Source organism: Apium graveolens, chromosome 5 (assembly GCF_009905375.1).
Source record: "Apium graveolens cultivar Ventura chromosome 5, ASM990537v1, whole genome shotgun sequence".
Classification (NCBI taxonomy): domain Eukaryota; kingdom Viridiplantae; phylum Streptophyta; class Magnoliopsida; order Apiales; family Apiaceae; genus Apium; species Apium graveolens.
The window spans coordinates 145,921,606-145,927,361 of record NC_133651.1 but is presented as its reverse complement, the minus strand read 5'-3'; the positions used below and the strand labels follow the sequence as shown (position 1 = coordinate 145,927,361).

Sequence of the window (5,756 nt, the reverse complement as noted above, 5' to 3'; positions counted from 1 at the left end):
CACTCAAAGATAGAGTCCCATTTTAAACATCAATAACAGCACCTGCAGTACAGAGGAATGGCCTACCCAAAATTATGGGGATTTGGCTATCCTCTTCCATATCCAACACTACAAAATCTACAAGAATATAAAATTTTCCAACCCTGACAGGCACATCCTCTGAAATACCCAAAGGATATTTTATAGAACGGTCCGCCATTTGCAGTGTCATTTGTGTGCATTTTAACTCTCCCATGTTTAATTTTTAAAAAATTGAGAGAGGCATAACCGAGACGCTAGCGCCTAAGTCACATAAAGCTCTGTCAATAAAAAATGCACCTAAATGACAAGGGATTGAAAAACTTCCAGGATCTTTAAGTTTAGGTGGAGACTTATTTTATAAAACAGCACTACACTCTTCAGTAAAAGCTACTGTCTCCACCTCACCAAAAGATCATTTCTTTGTCAAAATATCCTTTAAAAAGTTTGCATATGATGGAACTTGAGAAATTAAATCAGTGAAAGGAACAGTTACCTCAAGATTTTTGACAAGTGTCATGAAGTTGCCAAATTGTTGATCTACCTTAGTTCTATTCATCCTGCTATGAAACCGCAACTTAGGCACAATTGGTGGAGGAGCATTTACAATCTTCTCGTTATTCGCTTCCTTGCTTCCTTCAGTTCCACCCTTATTTGTTTGATCAACATCATCCACTTTGTCATCTTTGATGGTTTCCTTCTCTTTGTCATTAGTCACATCAGCAGCAGGCATTGAATGACCATCATAGGTAAATCCACTCCTAAGAGCAATGACATTCACATTCTCTTTTGGATGAGCTGGTTGTAATGGTAAAGAGCCATGCTATCTTGTTACGGAAGAACTAGCCATTTGTGCAATCTGAGTTTCCAACATCTTGTTATGAGTTCTCAACTCTTTGATCTCCCTCATGTTATCTTCTTGGTTCCTTTGCACTTGCAGAAATATCTTCATCATATCACTTGATTGATCAGGTTGTACAGCTTGAGGAGTATAGGTTTGAGAGGGCTTCTGAAATCCAGGGGGATTTTGAGGTCCTTGAGAAGGCCTATATTGCTGCTGATTAGGATATCGATATGATTGCTGATATTGTTGTTGCTGATTAGGTACAGATGGATTCTAAGCATTGTTATTCCTGTATGAAAAATTCGGATGATCTCTCCAACCAGGATTGTAAGTGTTGGAGTAAGGATTGTACTGCTGTCTTTGCTGAAAAACATTTGCTTGCTCCATCTGAAAATTTTATGAAGTTTAAACATTGTACGAGCATTCATTACCGAAGTGGCCTTGAACACCACACACTTCACATATAAGATTAGTCATAGGAGCCATGGATGACAGTGCATTAATACTCATTGGAGGAGCAGATGATTGTGAAGTCTTTAATGAATGAATTTCCTAGTTAATGATGCGAGTTGAGATGTTAAGAGAGAATAAGCCTCCACTTCAAGTTTACCTCCCTTCTTAGGTGCTCTTGGGTTATTGAAGTGATTTGTAACCAAATTTGTAAGAAAAGCGTATGCATCATCAACTCCCTTGTCTAGAAAAACACCACCTGCAGCATTATCAACAGTACCCTTTATTTCAGGGTGAAGACCATTATAGAAGCATTTAATCAGAAACCACTTCTCAAGACCATGATGAGGGCATGCACGTTGAAGATCTTTGAATCTCTCCCAAGCATCTTTAAGAGACTCTCCATATTCTTGTTTGAAACCCATAACCTTGTCGATCAAGTCATCAGTTCTGTTAGGAGGGAAATACTTAGTTAAGAAAGCTTGAGCAATTTCGTTCCACTCAGTCACATTGATATCATTCAACCATTTTTGAGCTTTATCACGAAGAGAAAACCCAAACAACATGACTTTCAGCTGGTCTGCAGTGACATTCCGATGTTTGATGGTAGAGCAGAGTTGTTGAAATCTTTGTAGATAAAGTGTAGGGTCTTCAGAAGGAAGACCAGCAAACTGATTCTGTTGGATCATAGTCAGCAACGCCGGTTTGATCTCAAAATTTGCCGCTTCAATAGTTGGCATAGTAAGGCCAATAGGCACACCTTGTTGCCTTTCTTTTCTTACTCAATCTATGTAGTGCTGACAAGTAATCCCAAAATCCGGACTAAGAGGAGTTATTTCTGCTTCTTCTGTGGACCTGAGCATCAACAACTTAAACAAGAAAAACAGTGAAATATGCCTCAATTGGAAGTAAACTCCCAATGAGACAATGGAAACAATCTAAAAAAAATTAAACTAAAATCTATAGAAACTAGGCGTCTCCCCGGCAGCGGTGCCAAAAACTTGATGTCTTATTTATGTATACCGCAAGTGCATGGTGTCTGTTGTTAGCAGAAACTAGCAAGTACGGGTCGAATCCACAAGGAGACAAATCTCAAGAATTTTAATCTAATTATTGTAAATTGCTCCTACAGTGACAACGATTGTTGGAAATTTTCTATAACTAAATAATGCAAATAACTATGTTTTGACAATCAATTAACTAAAAGTCTAGGGAAATCGGGTTTACCATGCTTACACCAAATTGGTTCCTAAGCTAAAGCGACTAAAGTGGTCACGCAACTAGTGTTTGTCAATCTCTCTCAAGGATTAACACTTTTGTAACATGATTACATGATAATAAATTTTAGTAATTTAATTGGTCAAGTGATTAGAACATTTGTCGATCTCTCTCGAGTATCAACGCTCTCAGAAATCCAATGATACTCTCGCATTCACATTCATTCGGCTAATCGTATGTGTGCCTCTAACTAGTACACCATCTCTCGATCTAGTACCATTACTGCATATAATTAGTCTATGATATTGGTCAATTACACAAACTAAACATTAAAACATATCAATTAGAATCACTTAAATCAGTCAAAATATTGTGAAAATCAAGACATTTTAGTGGTGCAAACATGGTTTTCCCCTGCGCCCTAGATTACGACTACTCACTCATGCTAGGAATAAAAACAAGGAAAACAATTGAAAAAGCCATATAAAACATATACTAAAATAAACAAAGAAGATGAACCAAAACCCTAGCTCCCAATGAAGGCAGGTATGTATCTATGTTCTCCCAGCTAATAATAATAAAAACTAACTAACTAATAATAAAATCTGATGTTATATCTAATAATCAAAGTATTTTCTTATTCTAATCAAATTACGAGAGACACTTCTAAACTGAATAGGATTCTTTTTTAAAAATTCGCAGGTCTCTGTTTTTCCCTGTTTCTGGACTGCTCCCGCTGGATTCTCCTTACCGGACCATCTCTGAATTAAAGAAAATTCCGTGGGCTTCGCGTGGACTGTAAGATCATCAAAATCGGACTTCTGGATTTCTAGATACGGCTCAAACAGTATTTGCAGCCCGTATAGACATATAATGGGAGAACCAGTAGCAAATCTGAATGCTTTGATGGATTATTCTCAATCGAAGATCAATGATATTCAGTCAAACATTGTCAGACCAGCCATCGCGGCTAACACTTTTGAAATCAAGGCTAGCACGATTCAGATGGTGTATAACTCAGTCCAGTTTGGGGGTTCTCCAACGGAAGATCCCAACATGCATATTATATATTTCATCGAGATCTACGACACTTTCAAATTCAACAATATTTCCGAAGATGTTGTTAAACTGAGGCTTTTCCCATTCTCGCTGAGGGATAAAGCTAAGTGTTGGTTGCATTTTCTACCATCAGGCTTTATTACTACTTGGGAAGATCTTGCTCAAAAGTTTCTTACTAAATTATTCCCTATGGCAAAGACAGCTGTAATCAGAAACGCTTTTACTCAGTTTGCGCAGCAATCGGAAGACTCTTTATGTGAAGCTTGGGATCGTTATAAGGAGATGCTTAGAAAGTGTCCTCATCATGGGATGCCTGACATGATGATTATCAACTGCTTTTGTAATGGCTTGGGAGCACAGTCTAGACCCATGCTTGATGCAACATCAGGTGGAGCCTCATGGGCTAAGAGCTACGATGAAGCTTATGAGTTGATTGAACTGATGGCTGCTAATGAATACCAGAACCCTTCTCAGAGACTACCTCAAGGCAAGGTATCAGGAATTCTGGAGGTGGATGCAGCTACTGCTATAGCTGCTCAGCTTAAGGCTTTAACGATGAAGGTGGATTCTTTGGCTAATTATGGAGTTAATCAGATCACTAGTGTTTGTGAGCTTTGTACTGGTGCGCATGAGACGAAGCAGTGTGTTATTTCTAGTAAATCAGCTCAGTTCGTGAGTAACTTTTAGAGGTCGCAGCAACCTGTTCCAGCCACTTATCATCCCAACAACCACAATCATTCTAACTTCAGATGGAGCAACACTCAGAATACGGTGCAACAGCCTTATCAGCAGTATGCAGCAAAGCAATTCGACCCTCCTGATTTTTAACAACCGCAATATTCACCAAGACAGCAACTCCAACTTCAACAATCTAATGAAAAATCTGAATTGGAGGAGTTGAGGCTCATGTGCAAGAGCCAAGCGGTTTCTATTAAGACCTTGGAGAATCAAATTAGGCTGATTGTCAATGCCTTGTTGAATCGATAACCTGGAACACTCCCTAGTGACACAGAAGTTCCAGGCAAGAAGGAAGCAAAAGAACAGGTAAAGGAAATTACATTGAGGTCTGGGAAGGTTGCAAGCCCCGAAAAATCTCAAGTTCCTGAATCTGAAGTTGTGGCTGAAGAAGATGTGTAGAAGGAAGCAGAAGTGGAATCAAGGAAGAAAATTGTGGAACACACTCCTCCTGAGGGTAATACAGGGGAGAAACAGGTCTATCCTCCACCTCCTTTTCCTAAGAGGCTGCAGAAGCAAAAGTTGGATTAGCAGTTTGCTAAGTTTCTTAAGGTGTTCAAGAAACTTCATATCAACATACCTTTCGCTGAAGCTTTTGAACAGATGCCTAGCTATGCGAAGTTTATGAAAGGTATTCTCTCTCGAAAAGTGAAGCTCGATGACTTAGAGACCGTTGCTCTCACGGAGGAATGCAGTGCTGTGCTGCAACAGAAGTTGCCTCCAAAGCTTAAAGATCCTGGAAGCTTCACTATTCCTTGCACCATCGGCAACTTTTCGTTCGACAAGTGTTTATGTGATTTGGGAGCTAGCATCAATCTGATGCCTTTGTTTATCTTCAAGAAGTTGGATTTACCTGATCTAAAGCCTACATATATGTCCTTGCAGTTGGCCGATCGTTCTATTACATATCCACGAGGCATTGTGGAGGATGTTTTAGTCAAGGTGGACAAACTCATCTTTCCTGCTGACTTTGTAATTCTTGATTTCGAAGAGGATAAAAAGATTTCTATAATCTTGGGAAGACCATTCTTAGCTACTGGTCGAACCTTGATTGATGTGTAGAAGGGTGAGCTCACTATGCGAGTACTGGATCAGGATGTGACTTTTAATATTTTCAATTCCATGAAATTCCCTACTGATAATGAGGAGTGCTTAAAAGTGGAATTGGTCGATTCTGTAGTTACTTCAGAAATTGATCAAATGCTAAGGTCGGATGCCTTAGAGAAGGCCTTGTTGGGAAATTCAGATAGTGAAGATGATGAAGGTGATGAGCAGTTGCAGTATTTGAATGCTTCTCCTTGGAAGCGAAGGCTGGATATACCTTTTGTATCTCTTGGAATGTCATATCTCAAAAATTCTGAGGGGCGTCTCAAGCCTTCTATTGAGGAAGCTCCTACACTCGAACTTAAACCCTTGCCTGAACACTTAAGGT

General features: G+C 39.3%; 2 non-coding genes across 2 annotated transcripts; one reads left to right on the top strand and one right to left on the bottom strand.

Moving 5' to 3' along the window:
- Positions 1 to 1,649: 1,649 nt before the first annotated feature.
- LOC141662829 (small nucleolar RNA R71) lies at positions 1,650 to 1,755 on the top strand. Its single transcript, XR_012550929.1, has one exon. It is a non-coding gene; the product is annotated as a small nucleolar RNA R71 (small nucleolar RNA).
- Positions 1,756 to 3,793: 2,038 nt separating this feature from the next.
- Positions 3,794 to 3,900, bottom strand: LOC141663357 (small nucleolar RNA R71). Its single transcript, XR_012551433.1, has one exon. It is a non-coding gene; the product is annotated as a small nucleolar RNA R71 (small nucleolar RNA).
- Between the last annotated feature and the right edge of the window lie 1,856 nt (positions 3,901 to 5,756).